At 41.6% G+C, this 22,918-nt stretch overlaps 1 long non-coding RNA gene across 3 annotated transcripts in view; it reads left to right on the forward strand.

Annotated features, from left to right (window-relative positions):
• The window catches only part of LOC137483156 (uncharacterized), a 110,547-nt gene that overhangs the window by 70,713 nt on the left and 16,916 nt on the right, over window positions 1-22,918 (forward strand). Inside the window, exon 3 of one of the 3 annotated variants that reach the window (XR_011004376.1) lies at window positions 8,574-9,304. The exons of the other annotated variants lie outside the window; for them this stretch is intronic. This is a non-coding gene — a long non-coding RNA (uncharacterized lncRNA). Of the gene's footprint in view, window positions 1-8,573; window positions 9,305-22,918 lie in introns of those variants that run through there. 3 annotated transcript variants of the gene reach the window in all.

The following is a 22,918-nucleotide window of genomic DNA, read 5'->3' on the forward strand; positions in this document are numbered from 1 at the left end:
GGAACAAAGCCAACTTATTTTCTAAGCCTGGCTAAGTAGGTCAAGTATCCAAATTAATATTTGGTTTCCTAGATGTGATATATTTGATTTGTTAAAGTGTATATTTTAGGAATGGTGAAATAATTCTGCATTAAAACTGGTTTTAATGAAAAAACATCTATTCAGTTAATCAGGATTTCTCAGAAAGAAATAGTTATTCTTTTGAGAGGGAATTTTGGGTTGTTAGAAGAAATGGAACAGCTTTCTGGTTTTGAAACCATGATTTTGGAGTTCTTGTAGTTTGGTTGAGCAAGAAGGAAAAATTCTACACAGAAACATTTTAATGAAGAGTCCTTTTAATTTCCTTACAGCTGCAATTCTGTAATGGGAGGGAGGGGACCTTTCTGCACTCGGTGCTTCTGAGGAGCCAAAAAGTCCCCATGCCATCCATGGGAGTAGCTTACACTTTGGAAATAACTATTTGATGCTAAACAGCCAAGTTTGAAGCATTTTTCTGACAAAGTTGCCTTGCAAGAGCAGAAATCTCATCTCTCCTCCTGTCTTCAGGAGCCCAGAAATTCCTGGGAGCTCCCTGCACCCCCCAAGTGGCTCTTTGTCTATAAACAAACTTCAGCTTGGCCCCCTCTCCATCTCTCTAATCCTTTGCATGAAATCGTTACCAGCTACTTGCAATGAACTTGCCATTCTTCAGCTCACAATTGTTCTCAGCTTCACATAACAGTTCATCCCTTTTCTGCTTAATCAGAGGCATTAGATTTCAGGTATTCACTGAAATGGAGAAGAGTTTTGAGGTTTCCAAATATTTATTTTAATGAATCCTGTGATATTTTTAATGAAGAGGGCAGAAATACATATTTCCTTCTTTTCTAAATGTTAATAAAATACAGAAAAAGAAAGAAGGGGTGGGGGAAGCAACTTTCCAAAGATTTTAGTTTGGTGACTGGTTGTCCTTTGTGCATCTGTTCAAGTATTTTGTGGTTTGCATTTACGTCTGTATTTGCCCAATTTACAGCTTGAAAAAAAAAATCAATAGAAATGTTATATTTTCATGAAACCAGCATTTTTAAACTGAGATCTCATGAGTAAATTAAATTACATCCAAGCTGGATTACATCCAAGTTGGATTGCAGTTGCAGGCCCTGATCCTGCAAATGCTTATGCACATGAATATCCCCCCTTAGTTTACGCCTTGGGCTAGGACTTGAGAGACCTGGAACCTTGTTCTAGGTCTGCTACAGCCTCCCTCTCCCCAGGTCCCTTGTTTCCTCTGAATCTCAGTTATTACTATTAAAAAAATTAACAAACAAACTCAAAAAAAACCCCTCAAAAAAAAAAAAAAAAAAAAAAAACCAAAACAAAAAACCAGAACAAGAGAAAAGATGGACTAATATTGACATTTGATTTGATGTTGCCTATATTTTTCATATATATTTATAGAATATCACTTTTCTAGTCATATAGGAGCTATTAAATCACAATATACACCAAATACATGGTAAAATAGGCCTTCTTTTCTATGCTTGTCCCAGACTCTCCTGAAAAGTATTTAGTCTGTGACAGCAAAGCTCCTAATGGGGATTCACTGCTTTTCCTCTTGTTTTTTTTGGTATCCTGTTGTTTCTACATCCTCCTGCTCATGGTCCAGGCAGACAAACTAAGAAAGCAAGAGCAGGGCTAAATTCTTCTATGCAGGAACCTTCTTTTTAGTCTGTGCTTCTTTAGGGCTGACAGAGCAGACATCACAGACATCAGAGCTGACATCACAAACTGATAATAGGGAATAAATTCCAGTGCAAAGCTTCAGAGAGGCAAAAGTTCTGTCAACAAGGAGAAGCAGCGGAGCAGCGGACAGAAATCCGTGGTGCAGCATGGAGAACAAAATTGCCCGTGTGGTTGAAAGCTGATCTTTGCTGTAGGCAGTTCTCTAGGCTATGGCATAAGGCTGTACATGAATTAAAAGAGGAACCTAAGCCTTGGAGACATTAAATGTGGCTTATTGTTTTATTGCATGTCGGCTGGGCTGCTGTGGCTGCCGGGGTGTCAGCTCAGCTCAACACCTTCCACACCCCAGGCTTGGGGCAGCCACAACACCTTGAGCTGCCCTAAGAGCTCACACAGGGATGGTTGCCACAGCCCAGCTGAGGTACCACAGTTTGTTCTGACACTGTCATTGGGGGTTGTTCCTGATGCCTTCAGGATCTGGGGAGGTCTCAGGAGTAGCTTGAGGAGAAATGGGGAGAAAGAAGGATGTTTATCCCTGTTTGTTTGCAGCAAAATAAAAGAACAGCTTGTCCAGACTTTTAAGAAATATGTTGATGAGGGAGTTGGCTGATGAAAGATGGAAATTTCTTGAGAATGTTGGTTTTACTGCTCACCATAGTGCAGGGGATAGCACTTACCGAGAATGTGAGAAGGGCTCTCACAGCAATAGACCCTGTGAGGGCAGGGCAGTCAAAACCCAAATCCCTTAAGAGTTCACAGTCAGCAGTGATTACCCAGCCCAAGGGCCTGAAAAGTTGGAATGAAGTACATGGATTAACCCTTCACTGGTGTGGAGACCAGTCTAGTGTGTGGCATGCACTGAAACTCTTCAGAATGTTCTTTAAAGTTAACACATTCCTTTGCAGTTTGCAATTTTTATTGTGGCTAGTCTTTGTTTCAACAAACTCTGGCCACTTTGCCCCCAAGTGGAACTGAAGTTCATCAGATCAAGTGTTAGGATATAGCAAATAAATAAATAAATACATTGAAAACAGAGACTACGAAATTAATTTCTCTTTTTCTAATTTTCTCCAAGTGTCTTGAAGTATTGCTGTCTGAGACTGAGCTCCGGGAGGTAATACAGCTTATCAGATATTCAATATTAGGTATGCAAAACTATATGCTTATAATCCTCACCATAACATTAGACTTATATGTATATAAAATAACTTCTTTTCTATTTACAGTCTATGTATCTGATGGATATTTTCCAGTGCATTACATTACTCTTCTTCCTCACCAAACATCAATGACTGCAGGACACAGACCTCCTTCCCAATCAATGTGTACATGTCTCCTCCTTCAAAAAAGACCATTATCCTATGGTGTTTAGGTGAAAAAGCACATGATAGCATCCCAGAGTGGCTGTGGCAAAAAAAGCTCCACTGTGATTTATGCGAGGTGCATTGGGAGCTGTCTGATGTGAAGTCAGCAGATGAAGGGCAATGAATAATTCAGCACTAGGATCCGTCACATCATCTCTCTTCCCATGTTATTGCTGTTTTTACGTAATTGCAAAGTGAAAAATAAATTGATGTCATAAAGAAAGCTGCATCATTTGTCTGGGAGTGCACATAAGAATTAGAGGTGCAGTTCTGCTTTTCAGAGGTGCATCCTGCATGATGTTACAGTGTGCAAAATTAAAAATGTGTCTTTGTGAACACCTTCTCTAGGGTTAGGTGGGTGATCCATGACGGCTTTTACATTGGCATTAGTGGCCTGCACTGATTGAGAGTGATGTCTCTGAATTGCTCCCTTCAAGCACTCCAGTGCCATTGCCCTTGCTCTGTGCTTCCCCAGCAAAGCTCTAATGTGGAGCTGGAACTGCATCACAGGGGAAATTCTGTTTGCCACCCTGCAGACAGAAATAAAGCCAGGGGAAGGAGTCACCTGCCTCAGGGGAGATCTGGAAGGAGAATTTGTGCACAATGCTGTGCTGGTTTACTCTGTGCACCTCAAATAAAGAACTCAACAAAAGGTTTGGTCAGTGGGCTCAGTGATTCTGTGCAACACAGGAAGCTCACCTGGCTGGATATGGACACACACATACAGACATCTCGTGCTCTCAGTGTCCTGAGTGTTCACAGGGACTGAGCTGAGGAGCCAGACCAAGGGATGCTTTCCCTGCCTGTTCCTAAATGGGACTACATTTTGTACTGACTCACAAGTTTTAGATTCTATGGAAACCTCAAAACCCTCAAAACACTTGTGTTTAGGAATGGCAGTTGAGCAGTTGCCCCTTTCAGAGGTAGGTCTGAAATGCAGAATATGGACCAGTAGCAGAGACTGGGACAGGAGCTGGGAAAATTTCTGCTTATTTGTTCCCCTTTTCTGGTAGTGTGCATTATCTATCCCTGTGTTTAAATGTGGCCCATGCTCTGTGCCCTTCTTGCTGCTATTATTTCATGACTGGAAAAGAAAAAAAAAAAACCAGCATTGGTATATTTCTGCTTTTTAACCTGAATTGTTCCAAAACACACCCTAACAAGCTCCAGCCTCTGATTCCCCAGTCTCCCTAACAAGGCACAGTCCCTCCTCTGCTCTTGACTTTGTCCTTGCCTCACGTCAGCGAGGCTGATGTGAGCAAATTCTATTTCTTAGGAAAGTTCTGACTCAACAATGTAAGCTTTTCAAAGGAGAATGAATGCAATCTGTGAACTGAATTGGCAATGCAGGCAGATTAGAAGAAATGCTATGCAATACCCAGATCATGCCATTTTAATATCTAAAGATGATTGCTTTTAGGAAGGAGACAATAGGTTTAGCATAGAGGTGACAAAACATATTCTTTTTGCTTTTCCTCTTGGTAAACAAAGTTCTTTCAGAAATGAAATGAAGCTGTATTATGCAACAGTGATGGAAAGGGAAGACGTGGCATGGGGGCTGTCTCCCAGCTGGTGAGATAATGATTATTTATCAATGGGCACCAGTGGCTGCAGAGACCTTCTCATCCTTTTGTCTTGCAAGGGCTTCATATTCTTTGAGTTAGGTTGTCAAAACTAATGGGTTATGGGTTTTTTTTTTTTTTCATTTGTATTAATTGGTTTCCCTAAAGTCCAGGTCAGCTGGAAAAGCCTTCAGTTTTAGGTTCACAAGCAGCATTTAAAGGGTGGCTGGGGAGAGGGAAGGGGAGAGAGACGCTGAAAGGGAAAAGGAAAAGTTTGCCAGGTTCTCAGTAACATGGTGAAGTTTGGCAGAGCTGCAGGAAGGTTGAGCTTTGCAATTTTCTCCCACTGTGACATAACATATTGCAGGTCCAAGGCAGAAATCACTGCAGTGGAAAGTAATAGGAATTACTTCCCTAGCTTAAGCAAAAGAGGGGTTTTTTTGTTTGTTTTTGTTTTTGTTTTGTTTGGTTTTTTGTTTTGTGGGGTTTTTTTTTTTTTTTTTTTTCTTTGTCCAGGATTCATGGAAATTTACTGATAATTGAAAAAAAAACTTGCCTATATGAGCAATCCTACAATACTTCTCCATTGAAATACAGAAGTGTCAGTACTCTGATGTATGAAAAGTTTATAGCTAGATTCCAAAGGCATTTTTAAAAAAAGTAATGCTAAAAAAAATAAAAAAACCTCACCTACCTGAAAGTGTCCTTTAAAATCTCTTTTTAGAAAAATTGCTTTCCCTTCTTGAAAATAAAATAATCTCCTCCTGCTCGCCCCCATACCAGCAATCTTGAATATTTCAGGGATTGTAAATAATGAGGTCTCAGTTATCTTTGTGGAGACAATGATGTTGTTCTTGAAAACACTTAACTGGGGTCTTGGTTTTAAGGAGAAATATTCCTCAGTGTATTATTGCTATGAATTGTAAGTGCTGAGTTTCCAAGTATTTCCAAGCACATGCTTCACAATAAAGTGTAGGGTTTTCTTCTAATTTCTCATCCATTAATGGATAAACTCTACTGGGGTTTTGAATGCAAAGACATCAGAAGAACACATGGATAATTTGTTTTAGTTTATAAGCAAAGCTTTCCTGAAGTCACTTGCATGTATTTTCTTGCAGTTGATCAGACAAATAGTAAACCAGAGCTGCCACTTGAATTCTGTTTTACTGAGTGTATATTTAACTCTGAGGAACTGCATAACCCAGCAAAGGATGTAGGTGAAGAGACTCCAATCCAAACCATAGTGGGTGTTGTATTCCTTTTTCTGATGCTGAATTTCTAGCAGTTCCATGAAAAATTTTGTAGACACTATCCTGATGTGGATAATAAGATCATCTCAAGTCTACATTACCTGGACTGTGCTCTTGGATCTGAACTGGATAGCAGGAAAAAAACTTCTGTCTGATGGTAGAATTGTTTTGCACAAAATATTGGGAGGAAGGACACACACAAGAACTCAGCAGTTGTATTCTTGCAAGTTTAATTTGGAAAGCAATCCTATGTTTCCCATAAAGCCTGTTATACCTGTTTGGGGAGGGAGCCGGGGAAGGGGTCATGGTTGTTTTTATGCCTGGGTTAAGTTCCTGAGAAACACTTTCCATTTGGCCAGATAAGTGCAGCAAAGAGATGGTGAATTTTTGGACACCAGTGAGCTTACCTGGCTACTGGTTCCAGCTTGGCAAGAGTCCCAGGGACTAAAAAATGCAGTTGCTGATGTTCAGAAAAATCTACCAGGACCAATCATCAGTGATGTAGGAGCATATTCTTTCCACTTTGATGACATCTGACCAAAACAGGAACAGGAGATTGGAGCAGAGGCTTTAAACCAGGACTTTATTTCTTCTGTTGCTGTTGTATCACAGCATTACCACAAATTCTGCAGCCCAGGTTGCAGCTTTGAGGCCCCAGCCTCAGCATCCATGTACAGCATTTTCATTGATCCTTATCTAGACAAGCAGCTTGTTTTGCTGCTGGGATTATAATCTTCTTTAAGAGGTGATGAGCACAACCCATGTTTTTTCCTCCAGCACAAAAATATACATTAATTAAAAATGTTTCTAGGCAGCTGGCACTGGTGTGCAAGACTAAAGGGAGTTCATCATTTCTGGGGAGAGGAAAGGGAACCCCAGTGACAGAAGAGTTTGTAGTTTAAGATTAATATGAGTGCTGCAAGGTTTTGGGTCTTTTTGTTCGTGTTGCTAATAAGTACCATTTAGAATATGACTGTTTCAAGGAAATTCTCTTCCAAGAAAATACACACCAAACGAAACTGGAGCATTTAATTCAAAACTGCAATGTGGTGTACTAATTAGTCTGTAAAAATTAATTAGTCTAAGGAAAAGTAACATACTCTGGACCAAATTCTTTGGTGACTTCAATGGGAGGAATGCCTGTATACCTGGGGGTAGTGTTTAGATTGCCCTTTGATCTTCACTTCTGGAGCTCAAGTGCCAAACTGTATTAAAAATTCATTCATAGAGCCCATTTTTAAAATACAGACAGCCATTCCCAGAGGCAGCAGCATCCAGCCTGTGGCTGGGGGAAGGATGACACTACAAACCTTGCGGAAAGCAGCTTCACCAGGCTGGGGACCTTGGCACTGCCAAAATGCAGTGGCAGACCCTGTAACCCTACTTATTCCACCAAACAGGCACCTAATTTCAGTTCTCATGAGAGGAATAAGTGGTGCTGCCTCTTTGTACAGTGAGAATAAAAGGCAAGTCTTGTAAAGAATTGCCCTCTCTTATGCCAGCCTGCTGTGGACATTTATAGTTAAAGAAAATAGAACGTCCCACTGCATACAGGCATCTCGTCTGTGGAGATTTGTTAATTTATTTGGGTTTTAATTCTATGTAAATTTTATACTTCTTTTTCTATTGTTCTAAGTTATTATTTTTCATCTCCTCCAGCCACTAAATTTTACCCCCATCCCCACCCCAGGGATGACACTCAAGTGTGACAAATGTAGAATCAGCAGTTTGCGTGGCAGTGCCCTCATGGGCAGCAGTCCGTGCTATGGAAGAGCGGTGATGAGGATGTTTTAACCCAGTTTCCTTTCAGATTAATTCTCAGTTGGGTTTGCAGGTTTTAAATCTCTGATATTAGGCAACTGCCTCCCCTCCCTCAAATGCTGCAATAGCCTACTTTTATATTTTGCAGAATACCAGGAAGAATTACAAATTTGGATATTTATGTAGTGATAAAGATATTTCACTGTATCATTTGTGTAGTATTAAATACAGCCTATCAATATTTGATGTACAGGCTGTCATCACTTTTGTGGGTAATGCTGTTATTCCTGGTTTTCAGATGACAGGAAACACACAAATTTTTCACAGAAATTGAGGCTTAGCTACCCAAGGGTTTTTCTGTCTCTGTCTGTGTCACTTGTCCCCAGTGATGAGGGAGAAAAGGAACAGGTTGCAGACTGAGGAGGTTTCTCAGTACCTGTCCTGGTGTCACTCCATTGCACGGGGAGCTCTGTCGCAAGGAAAGCTTTGTCTTGTAATCTCAGATTTGTGGTCAGGCAGCTTTGAAAAGGTGGAGGACAAAGTTTCTGCTACAGCAGGTAGAAAATGATCCATTATCACTTTGCATGCCTGGCATGGAAAAGTCAGATGGCTGAGGCACATGTGAAAATAAGTATCTTTTCTCAAGGATTGTAACTGACCTAGTAATGACTGTGCTGTCTGTGAATGAACATTTCACTAATGTAAAAGAGCTCCCTTTTTGGCCATAAGTTTTTCTGATATATGTATTTTATTTGTTTCATAAAATAAGCCTTATTTTCTCACTTTTGGGGTACTGTAATTTGAGGTCATAACTCTCCCTTCTCCAAGGAGTATCAGGTTGGAGTGGTTTGGGTGATGCTCCCATATACCCTGCAGAATCATGGTTCAAGGGCTTCCCTCTACTCTTTTGGCAGATAAAGTATTGGATACTGATCCAACATCTTAGGAGAATCATCCTTCTCTTCCTTCACATATCTCCTCAGCTGCTGAGCAGCTGAAGAGCTGACAGAATTAAATTACATTGCTGCTGCTGCTATTAACAAAGAGTAAAGAGAAACTGTTACATCTGGCTCCACTTCTTTGCCAGAGTCTTCATTTAATTGTTTTCTAATTTGAAGAAAACCACAAATGACAAGATGAAACTGCTAGAAATGTAAATACAAGAGTCAAATTGCTCTTGTCAGATTTCTAGTTCACAAACCTCGGTAATGTGATTCTGCATATCTGACCAACAAATAAGGGTCGCAGCCCCTGGATGCTGTTGATTTCTCTGTCGAAATTTGCAGTGCTCTTACTGACAGTCACAAAAATATTTCAGTCTGAAAGAACATGGAACATGCTGGATTGGAGAAACCAGCCTCTCAGCTGCAGATTTCTTTTGTGCATGCTCTAGGACAGCATTCCTTGGCAGTAAATGGGGAATTTAGATGGAGCTGGGCTGGAAAAGGTTTCATTATTTATTCTCTGCCACTTTAAAAATAATTTTTTTCCCCCTCGTCCTTTTAGTCAGGTAGTGGTGAAACGCATTTGAAGAATAAATAAAGTTTCACAGACTGTGGTATGAAGGGTCATCTAATTTCTAAATGCAGGATCATAAGCCAGTAGTTATGCTGAATTTTTTTTTTTAATGGTACCATTAGTCAAAGATCTTTCTCTAATAAATCTGCAAAAAGTTTCATTCTCACAGAAGAAATTCAGAGCAAAGTATTCCTGGGCAGATTGTTTGAAAGAATAAAGTTTATCCTTTGGAAAATCCTTATGAAGGGTGAAATCCACATTAGTTTTAAAACTGTTTGTTATTCCAAAATAAGAAATCATCCGTTAAAACCAGAAATGCAAACAAAATCTGCAAGGAAATGTTTCTTTTCCAATTGATGTCTGACACTTAGAAACAGTCACAGTCCCGAGCTGCACTGGGCAGGTTTACACAGTCAAACGGCAAAATCAATCACCACTAAAGGCTTCCCTGGCTGAAAGAAATCCCCAGGTAACGTGAGGACTCTTTATTCCTTTACAAATGCGCTGCAGCCTATCAGGGCTGGCAGGGGCTGGCAGAGAGTGACCCTTTGTGAGGCGTCCCCACTGCAGCTTTGAATGACACAGTTGGCCAAGTGGCTGAAACCCATCCACTGCCTTTGAAGCTGCCCCACTGTGGAGCAGAACGAGCTCAGTGGGCTGATCCCTGTCTGCTGCACGGGTCAGCTGCCAGGGCTCTCGCAAGGACGGCTCGCTGGGGCTGCAATGTCATGTGCACAGGGTTATCCAAATGCTGCTCCTCCGATCTGTTGGTGTTGGGGTTTGTTTGCCGTGGAGCTCTCGCGGCGAAGCTCAACGCTACTCGTGATGTGACTGAAACACGGGGCTGTGAGAGAGGAGCAGAGCCCTGGGGAGGCAGAGGGGAGCGCAGCCAACGAGCACCAGTAGAAAGTGCAGCTGTCACAGAAGAGAGAGAAGTTAAAAAGGGAAGGGGGAAAAAAAGCCTTGACTGTCCCTCAGGGGCACAGGCTGCTGTCGTTCCAAATGCCGACAGCTTTCCAAACCTAAACCAAAGCTATAAAATATGAAATATAATGAACAAAAGTTGGCACCCACCCATGTGTAGCTGTCAACCTAATAAAAACAAAATTATCTGGCAGCTGGCACTTAGGTGCTGGGAGATGCCAGCTCTGGACTCCTGCAGATCAGGTCTTGCCTTTGCCTTCTACTTCTGGGTGTTTGCTAGATTTTAAAATGTGCACCAGAGGGTGAGGAAAGAGTCCTCTCCATGCTAAGGCTGACCTTGGGCATCTCCAAACTGTGTGTCCTTCACATTTTCCTGCTTAGAGAGGAGAAACAGAAGGGGAGTGTTGGAGGCTGTATGTTACTGTGTTTTGGTTCCACTTCCCCCATCATTTATTTGTTAAGCATGAGACTAAACTGCTGAACCAGCCACAGTGAGTGGAACTGACTTACATTTGATGGGGACAATTGACAGGTTTGGTGGCACAAAGCTGGCAAGGGACATAACCCCAAATCAGGGCTCCAGATGATTTTCTACAGCAAATCTCAAAAATTAAAACAAGATATTATGAGAACATGTAAGGGTCATTCAGAGTAGACTCAGTAAGAAAGGGAGTGACCAGTCTCTCCCTATACCAGTGTTAGGGCATGTATAGATTCTTTCTCTATTAATAATTAAATCTGTGCAATCAGGGGGATGAGTAGATCAAAACAGCTGTTGGTGACAGTCCCTAATCTCCAGTCTTTGAGAGTCAGGGGTTAGATTTGAGTTGATTAGGTGTCCTCACATCACATCTGGTGTGAAGAGGTCTGTAGGACCAGGCACCTGGACTGGACTTCATGAATCTGGACCTGATGCTCCACAAGGAGTTGAGAGACATTTGGTGTTCCCCTGGATTGGGACATCTCATGTAGTTTATTTCAAATAACATCTCACTGGCGTGGAGGAGCTCCTCAGTAACTGAAAGCAGGGCAGGGTAGGTGGGGATGAGCAAAGGAATCCCTTTGGGCCCTGCACTGGGCTGAAACATGAGCACAGACAAGATCAGGGTCTGCACGACGCTTTAAGCAAAGAAGATTTTTAAGAGCAGCATGTGCCATTTGGGAAACCATCAGGCTGAGACAGTGGTATTTAGGCTCACTGGGGAGTCTGGCTCCCCAGCTCTGGCTGAGGCAGACTGCTTTCCAAGCTGACACCAGCAGAGCAAGGTACCATGTGTGGGAGGAATCATGGCAAACCCAGGCCTTTAATTCCAATGCAATCCTAAGATATTATACCTGCTTTGCGCCCCCACACTCCAGGAATAAATAGCTACCTGCAATTGCATTGCAGGCATATTGTTTTCACATTTTCTCTAAAAACTGTTCCTCATTACAAAGAATCTACCTTGAACATGTCTCACTCTTCGCAAATTGCTGGGTGGAGTCTCCCGTGAATCTCCCCCTCTGTTGGTTAGAAAGTATTTGTTCATTTTTATGAAGGGTGGTCTCTTGATATTCAGTGCAAAGAGTCCATCCCCCAGGCACTCATGGCAAACAGAGAAGGCTTTTGGTAAATGGCAGTGCCCTGCAGAGTGGAGGGAGCAGTTGATTGCAGACACATGAGGGCCAAGAGTGGAGCTTTTCCATGGCAAGGACAGCACCTTCCTGGCTGGGTGCAACCTCCTTTGCTTGTCTTGGCCATGCTTTAAGGGTCTGGGACTTGCTCCTCTTTTATCAAAATAGGTTTTTTCTCAGCTGCTGTGAATTTGTCAATCATTCCCTCCCAGCCTTCCATGGCACTGACGAGCCTGTACCACTTATCCCACACTGGCTGATGGGCTCTGATGGTGATGGAGGCAACACGCCTCCTGTCAGAAAGGCTTAATACTGTGCACATCAGTTGTATAGATCATCACAGTAAAAATAAAACAAATTCTGTACTGACAGAATTTGAGAGGATCTCCTGGTGTCATTGTGTACTACAACATTTGCATTCAAGGCTTCCCATTTAAGGGAATTCTGTGAACAGGGACTTACGCATGTAGTGCTTCTCTCTCAAATCTGAAGAGAATGTGGCACTCAGAGAGTGGCCATGAATTACTGCTCCTCTCTCCTCTGAAACACATCCCCCATGTGCACATCCACACAAGCACATGTAACCCTATCTAGCTATTTAGGAACATTTGCATGACCCCAGAGGTCTTCAGGGCTGAAAGGAAATGTTCATTACAAATGATCTATGTGAAGACACAATTTGTCATAGCCAGCCTCCTAATGGTTAGCTGCAATACACGTAAATAGGTGTACTATGCATTGTTTATCTGGCTCTTATGTGTAATTAAGGTTGTTGTAGAAAGATTTGCTTCCAATTCCCTCTGCCTGTGGGTCTGGGGAATGTCTGCTGAGATCCTGCTTCGTGTCATTCATTGCAGTGGGGAGGCTGCTGGAGTTTGCTCTTGTGTATCAATTATATATCTCGTGTCAAGAAAATAAAGGAGCAAAAATGGCAGTGTTTGTATAGAAAACATGAAGATCCAAGTGAAGCTACAAGGCCAGCTAATCTGGGCTTAAACCATGGATCCTTTGCACTTACTGGAATTTTAAACAGTAGCCATTTAGCTCCTTTCTTCTCACACCCAAGATAACCTAATTTTTTCATAAAAGATATGATGCAAACCCCAGTGAAAGGAATTTCAACATGAATATCAGATATGAAATATTGCCAGAGAGGGCGAGCAACCACTAAAACCTGCTCCCATGAGATGCAGGAGACATCGCTCCCAGGTGATGCTGGTCTCATGTCAGCCATTTAAAAAACTGTCATCATGCTAAGGTAGTCATCCAGTACCCCAAAAAGGTTAGTTGTGAGACAGATACCACCAGAGCCAGTACAGCCCATCTGTCCTGAGATGCACTGAAATGATTGCAGAAGCACCTGCTTTTCTCCACAGACTGCTGCAGGAGACTTAAGGAGTAATTTAGACCAGACAGTTGACTTCTAGGGTGCTGCATTTATATTATGTAGTGTTTGTCTTGCCCACTGAGGCTGTCCAAGACATTTGACTGCAGCCCTGGTTCCCTGGTTGAGATGCCTGGATCACTGCAAACTGTGGAGTGTGCAACGCAGGACATGAGCCTGGATAACAGCTTGGATAATCTCAATGGTCCCTTCTTCCCTTAAAATCTCAGATTTGAAGCCAGGGCTTGGACTGCAGTTGGAACATCCCATTGAACAAGTCAGAAGTGAGAGGGCAGACACGTGATGCACAGAGGTGCTGTCTGAAGCTGCAGATGTTTCTCCAGAGAGGAGATCTGCATATGGGGAGAGCTTGAACAATAGACCATTCAGCAAGGTCTCTCTGGGACAGCTCATGGACTGTTTTGCCTGCAGAATCTCCTTTGGAGAAGATATTCTTTCCTCACTCTTGAGATATTGAGACAGAGTAATGTCACTAAAACAATGCCTCAGAAAGACCTTCTAGGGAGGTTCCACTTTAGTCTTATTTAAAATGTTGGAAGACCAAATTTTTGTGTGTGCTTTTGCTCTGATGATATATTCTTGCAAGGATTCAATGTGTCATCAGAGGGTGTATGAAATTCCCTCTGACAGTTATGGGGGTTCCACCCATAGACCAAAAAAAAAAGAAAGAAAAGGGAGAAAGAAAAAAAGAAAGAAAGAAAGAAAAGGGAGAAAGAAAGAAAGAAAGAAAGAAAGAAAGAAAGAAAGAAAGAAAGAAAGAAAGAAAGAAAGAAAGAAAGAAAGAAAAGGGAGAAAGAAAGAAAGAAAGAAAGAAAGAAAGAAAGAAAGAAAGAAAGAAAGAAAGAAAGAAAGAAAGAAAGAAAGAGAAAGAAAGAAAAGAAAGAAAGAAAAGAAAGAAAGAAAAGAAAAGAAAAGAAAAGAAAAGAAAAGAAAAGAAAAGAAAAGAAAAGAAAAGAAAAGAAAAGAAAAGAAAAGAAAAGAAAAGAAAAGAAAAGAAAAGAAAAGAAAAGAAAAGAAAAGAAAAGAAAAGAAAGAGCTCCCTGCCTATCAGCAGCCCCAAACCCCACGTTTGCACTGTGCCAAGGGCTGCACAGCATGGAAGTTGCTGTGATCACTCACACCAGGAATCAGGATTGTTGGCTGGGAAGGACTCAGGAGGTTTCTCACAGGCACCCGGATCAGCAGCGGGCATCGCAGCCCAGCGTGTGTGGGGTTGGCGTGGAACTTGTGCTGCCAGGTCACCCGTGGACAGGGCTCCTGCCTCCTCCTCCTCACGCCCTCCAAGTCCAGCTCCCAGTCCCGTGGATCCCTGGCTCTGTTGCCATCGGCAGCACCAGGAATGGTTTCCTCTCTCCGGGTGCAGCCGGCTGTGCTCGGTGCCAGAGCGCTTTGGAAGGAAATCATTCCGAGTCAGCCTAATGCCATAACAAGCTCTGCAACAGCTGCAGCAGTGATATGCTGGCAAGCTGTGTTGACCTTTTAAAATGAATAAAGAATGACTATTTCCACAGTACATATAACTCTTGTCCCAAACCCTATCTGTGTGCCCAGACAGCACAGGCATGCTGCTGAATTTGCAAGGAAGCATTTTTTTTTTTTTGTTTTTTTGTTTTTTTTTTTTTAATGTCAAATTTTATCAAAGCCTGTAAAATTATTTCACAAAGGTTAATCCTGTGAAGTTTAAAGTCAAAATAACCCATTCTAGAAGATGGCAAACCGGCTCTGAGAGGTTAAGGAATTTTGTAGTGATCATACAGTGCACTTGTTAAAGGCATGAGAATAAAACCTGGAAATTTCAGGTCTCAGTTTCCTGTTAATCCCAGCTCCATCCTTTAAAGAAATATGTAATTGAAGAAACAGGGTGTGTATACAGTGATCTTTTCCAGCAGTCTGCAGTCTAGAGATTTCCCAAGCCAGAGAATCTGAAACCCAAATCTTGTTTACTGGCCACTTAACAATCTCCTCCACATGTTTGCTTTTCATCCAACACCTATTGCTGCCTTATAAGTCAGCATGGAGGTCAAATGTTTGGAGATCTTCACTACACAGCTGGAAATCTGGCACCATCCCTTGGAGAAGGGTGCCCGTTCTTAAAAAAATCCAATTAAAAAAGGATGTATCATAATTTAGAGGAGACTAACTTGTTTCACCAGGCTCCTGGCTACCTGCCAGTTGACTTAGAGAGTTTTTGAAGGTCCTCAGACCTTCCACAAGTTTTCAAATTAGAAATTTTGAAAATTCATTTCAAATTAAAAAAAAAAAAAAGGCTAACTACCAACCTAGACTTTTTGTTAGTGAGTTCTCATGGATGAGAGCAAACTGAGCACCCTCCTTTCTACACCAGTGGCTCAGGTTCAGATATCTGGAATATTCAGATATCTCAGCTGATATTTTCTGCTGGGTCAGAAGCTTCCTGAATGACCCAAGGGAAAATATATATATATGTGTGCCTCAGTTACCCTTGACAAAATGGAGACAACAGCCCTTACACTCCTCAGGTCATGGAAAAGATAGCGGGACACTCAAATTCTGGAGCCACACAAATGGCCTTGGGTAAGTATTGAATTGTAGCTGTTCTAGTGATGCACAAGGAAAAAATCAGCTATTAATCCAAAGCTTAAGGGACATCAAGTTTATGGGAAAGAAATACATTTCCATTGGTGTGCTTTCATATTACATCCACATTCAAAACCCATTGGTGAAATTGTTACAGCTGCATTGTCAGAATGTGGATTTACTGAAACTGCTATTTTCTTGCTGGAAAGAGGGTTAGCTTAGCAAAGTTTTCATCACTACATAGTTTTTCAAATGTTCCAGACTGATCCAAATGCTTCCTTTTAATATTTTCCAAATTAAAATTTTTGTCTAACTTTTTGGGAAAAAAGTCACTCAATGAATGCCTACAAAAATAGTCATAATTAAATTAAACATTTTAAAAGTATTTGAGAGAAAATTTTTCACTTGGCCTGTGCTGTGTCTCCCACTCACAGCAATTGTCATATTGGACTTTCATCTCAGTTCAGGACACAGCTTTCTTTTCTAAAACTATAACTATCTTTACAGATGAAAAAAAAAAAAATCCCACACAATTTTAATGTGCACAAAAGGCCACAAAAGCATTTCTTTAAAATGAAGATGCATTAAAATCAAGGCTGTTGTCAATGAATCATGAAAGTGGGATTGCTTGTTGAAGTTTCCATAATTTTCTAGGAAAACTCTGATTTTCTGCCTCACCCTGGACAGAGAAACAGTGTAGGCTGGAGACATCATGGTCCATATGGAGAGGAATGTTGAACCCAAGCCAGATGTTTGTAAACGTTAACTTTGAAATGTGGCACAATACCACAAGCTGTCAAGTTGTGTAAAAGCTTAAGCAAAGACAAAAACAGAACGTAATATTTACCAGATGAGATTTCTCTGTAATCTTGTTGGAATTTTGGGAGTATCCAACTTTCATGGATTTTGAAATGAGCCCTGTATCATTTTTTTCCCCTTTTCTCTCTCTGTTTTATGAAGAGGGATAAGGGAAAACCCATGCTAATAAAAAGGAAACATTTCACATGGGCAAACAATGGACTTAGAATGTCCTTGGGCAATTTCAGATGGGTATATATTTTCTTGAAGACTGTATCCCATGAAAGATGCACATTTTTGGCATCATATTTAAAGACTTTTCCTGAAAAAAAAACCTATTTCTGGAACAATTTACTAAATTGGTAGTAAGTAGGACAATACCATAGTATTAACAACATTTTTTATAATGCCTGAATTATTGCAGTAACATATGTTAGAACAGTGCAAAACCATCCAACATATTTTACATCTTTTGCCAAAAATAATTTAATTCATCCATATAAAAAAAGATGAGTAAAATATTTTACTACTTGAATTAAAGACATACAACTCAATCCAGAAATAAAATACTAACTCAAGCAGACTAAGGTGACATGTTTTGCTCTCTGCTGAGAAAAATCTTATTCTCTTTTGCCTTCCTGCTTTTAATTTTTGTGAGGCCCCAATATTTCCACCCCCAATATTTCCCCATTCCTGTTTTCTACAGCAGCTGGATGTGTTCCTATTAGTCCTCTTCTCTCAGTAATTAAAAAATAAAGGCCTGTCTGCAGATGTGATCCCAGGGCTTTTTACACTGCTCACCCAACCCAAGAGGAACAGACTCGGCCCAATGAAGAATTGCTGAGGCCTCACCTGGGAGCAGGGATGGATTATGAGGACACCATTCCCCACCCAACTGGGACATTGCTGCCTCTGAGCCTCAAATTAAAAGTGTCTGGGGGACAGCAACCAGTTTCTGCCATGCCTCAGCTGGCAGAGGACCAAGCAGGGATTCTGTCCAGCTGGCAGAATTTGTTGCAGCCACTGGGCTGCTCAGCATCACCCTGGATGGGATTGGCAGGGACCTGGCTGCAGAATCTGGGGTTTCTCCAGTGTTTTGACACAGCTCCCTGGGACTTGGGTTTGCTGTGAGAGAGATACACAGCATATATGTTGTGGTGGTGAAGAAAACATTTGTTGAAAGAGTGGTTGAATTGGCGCCAGCAGTTCTGACTTTTTCAAAATATCCCCAAGATCCAAAAATAGCAAATGCACAAATCTGCAAAGAATGATGGGCTATTTTGAGGGTTATGTTGGATCCGGTTCCCAGCATCAAGGAAGAGAGAGCAGGGCATTCTGTTGAATTTCTGCTAAAACATGGCTGGGAACAGTGATTTGTATCACTTTATACTCACCAGAGTCATAGAAATTGTTGTTTGTGTTGCTTTGTTTTGCTGTTTGTGCCAACAGCAATTGAATTTAAGGACTTCATTTTCCAGGAAGTCTCCATCCAGCTACTGACTCCGTGTGCTCATCATTTAGTGCCCAAACAATAGAATGTGACTATACAAATAGTGTTTGTGTGCACAAATCAAGTAATTAGCACGTTAGTTAATTTGCATTGCAAATTGAGCGCCAAACTTTCAGTACTTGGCTCTTGTTAAGGCTATAAGAAAGAGAAAAAGAGTGAAATATTGAGATTTTCTGTTTTGAATGTTGTAAAACACAGCTATTGATATCTATCCAAGTGTATTTAGTTGCAGGGAAAATACAGTTTATGGATAAATATTCTTACTGATCTACTTCAGGCAGACAGAGCAAAGTTAGATGGCAAAGTTAGCCATGAGGTAAATATAAGAACAAGTCTGTCTCCAGGTTGTTTATTCAAAATACATAAATTAGGTCTCTGAAATAGCCAGAATAACATATGGTATGATGACTTTTTCACTTACCACTGTGTCAAACCAATACTGAACTACAAAAAGCTTCCCAGCTCCCTCCCCTTCCCCCATCTCCTTGAGCATCAGGGTGCTGGGAGATCAGCTAACAGCTCAGGAGTTTTTCAGTACGTGACTGCGGGCACAAAGATCTCCCTCATTCTGAGTAAACAGTAGCTCCCATTTTCCCCAGTAGCTGCTGGTTGGAGACTGTGATGAGAGTTCCCACACGGCTACCCCCTCAAGTTCCTGGGTAAGATTTCAGCTGGAATAGTTTCCTCCTGATGGAGCACAGCCCTTTATTTGAATGTTTTTCACTTGATTCCTTTCCGCCCAGTGGGAATTCCACAAGCAAAATTCTTGTGGGACTGCAGCTTGTCTGCCTGGAAAAATGAGTATTAGCTAAATGATTAGTTTGTCATATGTGACCAACAAGGCAGCTCACTCCCCTTATTTTCAGTAAAGTAACTCCTCGAAACTCTAATTCTAGGAAAGGATTAGGATCATCTTTTCTGGTTGTGCTCAAGGAACAGATTGGATCAAGGTCATGTATCACTCACTTCAATATCCATAATCCCAGATATTTTCATAGGGAATTGGGAAATCCCTGGTGTCTGCAGATGCTGTCCTTTTTCTACCAAAAGCACCTGGGGACATTGAAGTCCCAAGTAGGTAAAAATGGGCAGAAAACCCAAACCAGGAAGTTCAGCCTCCCTTCTGGAAGCTTTTTCTTTTTAAAGTACTTCATTAGCACTCATTATCCATTCATGCTGATGGATGGAAGTGTCTGTGTTAATGAGAAGCCAGAGATAAATGTCCAAAATTCCTGTGTTTTGAAAGGGGGCATGCTGGCTCATATTGCTGCAATAGGTACAAAGTTGGAAGAGAAATGTTAGAGCTCAGTGAAGATTTGGGTGTTGTTTCCCTTTGAATAAAGGCTTTCATTCATCTCAAGGTGAGCTAATTCAGCTTGTGCTAAAAGGATATATAGAAGGACACTGCAGATGGGGAGTGAGGTGGAAGGAGTGCTGTACTAATGCCTTTAAAATCACTTTCTACAAAGTAGGTTGTTAATTTAGACTTGTTTTCTTCTTTCTTCTTTCTTCTTGATATTTTTCAACAGAAGACTGGGACAGAAGATGCATGAGATGTAATAATTACCCATCAAGACTTGACTTTTAGGGAAAAAAAAAGGAGAAACAGCAATCTGAAAACAGAAATAGAAGTTGTGAGGAAAGGGAGGAAAATAGGAAATGTAATTCATTTATTCAATGCTGGTATTAAGGAAAAGCCAAGGTTAAAAAGAGTGAAAAAAAAAATATGTCTTTGCAAAGCTCTAATAGATATGCCAGATCCTCTCTTTTGCTTTCATTGTGGTGCATATTGTTGGCAGTGGTTCAAAGAAATGAAGTGCTCATTCCCTGGGAATTGTCTTTCACACAAAAAAAAGTAATTAGAGGAATAAAAGAATATGATGTATTAGAAAATGGGAGCCATAACAAACTACCAAGTAAGCTGCCATGGCTAATTCTTCTTAACATTCTTTTAACTGCTCTCAAACTTGCAACTGCATCCCAAACATCTCACATTTTCTATCTCGTTGAAAATTTCTGCATGGCCCGTCTGATGAGGGCAGGGATGTCAAACATCTAAGTGTGTATTGTGTGTCCTAGTGACAAATATGTTCCCTTGGTGTAGGAAAAGGGCCAGAAGGTACAAAGGGAGAGAGAGTAATCTATTTATAACTTTTACAATGCCTTGTAAGAGGAGATCTTGGGAACTCTTCTCCTGGGGTGGCTGATTGTGCTCTCTCTGATGTGGACTCTGCTAAGTATGGGTAGGAATCCTATTACTGACCACTACAAAGGACTGTGTGGTTTAGTTCAGAATATAAAATTCATATTATGAATGCTGTATGGGGGCGCAGTGGGGGAGGGAAGTAATATTAGCCTTCTGAAGAAGAGGAGACTGTCATGAATAATGCAGCAGTGGCTCTCCGGGAGTCACACAAATAGATCGGATTTAAGATTCCTTTCCCAGTGATAAGGTCATCCATAGGGATGCTTTATATTTCTGCAGCACTTCCCAAGTACAAGTCTCAAAGCACCACCAAGCCTGGAAAGAACTGTGATTTCACAGAACCTGAGAGGCTGGCAAGTGTTGATAGAGAAGATGGGGGGAAAGGAAAGGGCAGAGGAACAAAAAGCAGAGCTGCCCACTGAGTTGGCACCAACAGAGCCAGCCCAGCCCAGCCGTGCCTCTGACTTGTGCTGTGTTTGGTCAGAGGGTTGCGTGCCCAGGCCTTGTCTCAGTGTGAACCCAAGCATCCATGAGGGTGACATGGAAGTCCATGGCAGTGGCTGTCCCAAAGCAAGGGTTTTGAAAAACACCAGAGAAATTTGATCTGTAAAATCAGTCCCTGCCTTCTGGGGGCTCAGTGTCACCCCGGTGGTTTTGCACCGTGCTGTATGGAGCAAAGCTGGACGCTGCTGGCAGCACCCCAGACATTTTCACCTGTGGCACTCCTTCCCACAGCCTGCTCTGTTCCTGCACAGCCAAGAGTGTCCCAGGAGAGATGAGATGTGCCATCTGGGGCAGGTGGGCATCTCGACCCAGGACTGTGGCTGGGGAGAACAGGCCGTGCTGTCGGGCCACCCCTCCTGAGGCATGATGAGCTTGGGTGAAGCTGCCCATTGACCACAGAGCCAGCTCTGGGCACAGCTCCCAGTGCTGTCCCCTGTCCATTCAAGCTGGGAAAAGCAGAAATATCTTGTGCTCTACTTCACTGCTCTGTGACTTCCTCTGCTGCCAACACCTTGGTAGGCAATGCTGGACACAGAAACAACTCCCTGGGAGAAACACGTAACCCCATGGCTCGGACCCATCAGCTGAGTGCCAGGACTATGGCAGTTGCTGACACCATATTTCTGTGTGCTTTGGGTAGAGAACCAATTTTTTGTTGCTTTTTTTATAAACTTGAATCAACAGCAGCAATAATGAAATGGGAGCACATCTTTAGGTCAAAAAATATCTTTGACACAGTCTCTGCTAGCGCCATCTGCAACAGTTCATAACTTAATGTGAAAAAATAGAAAGACATCATCTTCAGACAACTCACTTTCTCCTGTGGAGCTGAGTCTATAAGAAGCAGGACCATTTTACTAAGAAAAAGCATTTAACCCAGGAGAGAATTGAAAGTAAACACCAGTAATACAACGTGCTTTAGATAAAACAGTATTTTTCTGCCCCTTGATCTCACTCAGTCTTAAGCCAATTTTGGCAGGTACTGCTGTATTAAGTGGTCAGTCCCCCGTAGTGGTCACACACTGTTTTACTGGAGGTCTGACAGCAGCCATAGGAGAGAGAAAATTAACCCTTTGGCTCCAATGGCTCCAATGGATCTTATTGCCCACAACTGGGAATACATCAAGAATTTCTAGCTCTCGGCCTCATGGGGTTAATGGCAATCTGTTGCTGATTTCCCTGGACAATCAGAGTAGCAAACACTGGACTGTTTAATGAGCCCCAGAGGACAATGCTGGCACACAAGGCTGTGAAGATCTGGACAAACCAAGGAAAAGTAAAATGAAAACAAACATGGAAGTTTATTTTCCTAGCTCACCAGTTGCAAACAAAATTTCATTTAATAAACCATGAAATGTTTCACAGAGTTTCTGTATATTATTGTAAGAGCAGCTGGGCAATGTAAAAGTTACTTTCCCTCTTCTTTGTTATGCTGTTCCATATCCAGCTCTCATCCAAACAAAGTGGTATTTATTTATGTGTTAATATGTTTATCATTTAATTCCTTACCATGCTTTTCTGAAATGAGTTCAGTTGTGACTTAAGGCATCATCATTTGTAGGGTCTCCAACACAGAGCAAAACCAGGGAATCACTGAGGTTGGACGGGACATCTGGAGGAATCTGGTCCAGCCCCCTTCTTACCCTGCTCCTGCAGAGCCGAGTTGGAAATTACATTAGGTTGCTCACAATGCAACATGAGGGAAAAGCTTTTTTTGGCCATTGAACGGGGCAGGTTTTCTGGTGGATTAGAGAGAAAAATGTTAGCTGAGCTTCAGTTTGCTTTTTTTTTTCCCGTATCTGAAACAAACTGGAATTTACATGAATATTTTTCAATTATCCTAAGGGAGAAAAATCAGCATGTATTTCCTATATCAGGAAATTATCCCTACTTGAGGAACACATAAAAAAGTGCTGAATTTGAGCGTGTGCTTGAGTCCCTACTGTGGTAAACGAGCACATGCTTTGAGTTAATCTCCTACTGAAGCACTTTCCTGATTCAGGATGACATAGTGCTTGTGGACAATTTTTCTTGAACACATCCTTGATGCATACATAATGCTTGGTACCTGCTTTTTTACTGATGCCCCCATTTTGTTTTTGTTCCTTGATTGGTTGAATGTAAACTAGTGGAAAGGGCAATAAATCAAGAGAAATTTCAAGACGGCAGAAAAAACTCTGTCACTGTAAATCTATGAACCAGCAGGAGAATTTCTGCAAGACTT

Source organism: Anomalospiza imberbis, chromosome 15 (genome assembly GCF_031753505.1).
Source record: "Anomalospiza imberbis isolate Cuckoo-Finch-1a 21T00152 chromosome 15, ASM3175350v1, whole genome shotgun sequence".
NCBI classification, from domain to species: domain Eukaryota; kingdom Metazoa; phylum Chordata; class Aves; order Passeriformes; family Viduidae; genus Anomalospiza; species Anomalospiza imberbis.